General features: G+C 39.9%; 1 non-coding gene across 1 annotated transcript; it reads right to left on the bottom strand.

Annotated features, from left to right (window-relative positions):
* Positions 1 to 406: 406 nt before the first annotated feature.
* LOC142164466 (small nucleolar RNA R71) lies at positions 407 to 513 on the bottom strand. The gene has a single exon (XR_012695234.1). It is a non-coding gene; the product is annotated as a small nucleolar RNA R71 (small nucleolar RNA).
* Positions 514 to 853: the final 340 nt, after the last annotated feature.

Genomic DNA, 853 nt, shown 5'->3' with positions numbered 1-853 from the left:
AGTTCGGAAATATACCTCACGGGGCTGGGAGACTACTTGGTAATTATGCTAGACTAGTCTACAACCAAGGATTGACAAGTCTTTGACAAGTATTAGTCCACCTCCAGTTGCAGCGAACAATTTTGAATTGAAGCAAGGGTTGATCCAAACTCTGCAAAACTATTGTGCCTTCAGAGAAAAGATGAACGAAGATCCAACCAACCATCTAATGGACTTCGAGGAGATTATGAACACCTTTTAATACAATGGTATTTCACAAGATGCAATTTACTTAAGGGCATTCCCCTTCACACTCAAAGATGATGCAAAACAGTGGCTTAGAAGCTTGCCTCAGGGATCAATTAGAATATGGGAGGAGATGACCAGAAAGTTTCTTGATAAATATTTCTCCTCAGCTAAGACGAGCAAGTTTAGAAGAGAAATCCATAACTTCTATCAGAAAGATACTGAAACTGTGTTTGAAGCTTGGGAAAGGTTTAAGGAATTAGTTTGAAAGTGTCAACATAGCGGAATTGAACTGTGGATGCAACTCCATGACTTTTGGGATAGATTAACACTGGCCTCACGTATAACATTGAGTAATGCAGCTGGAGGCTCGTTGATGAAGAAGACTCTAGAGGAGATAATCACAATTCTAGATGAGTTGTCTGAAGATGCAAAACATTGGCCTTCTGAGAGTGATATAAGAAGAAGATCAACTGGTGTTCACCATGTTGATGCTAACACATTTGTGTTGTGTTAGCAGGTACAACTTGATGCAATGGCAAAAAAAATACGGAGACTGACCTTATCTTCGATACAGAGTGAACCTCATGTAGCATGTGATATATGTGGAAGAGGACACCCTACTCAT

The sequence above is a fragment of the Nicotiana tabacum genome, chromosome 9 (genome assembly GCF_000715075.1).
Source record: "Nicotiana tabacum cultivar K326 chromosome 9, ASM71507v2, whole genome shotgun sequence".
NCBI classification, from domain to species: domain Eukaryota; kingdom Viridiplantae; phylum Streptophyta; class Magnoliopsida; order Solanales; family Solanaceae; genus Nicotiana; species Nicotiana tabacum.
This window is presented reverse-complemented; position numbering and strand designations above follow the sequence as displayed.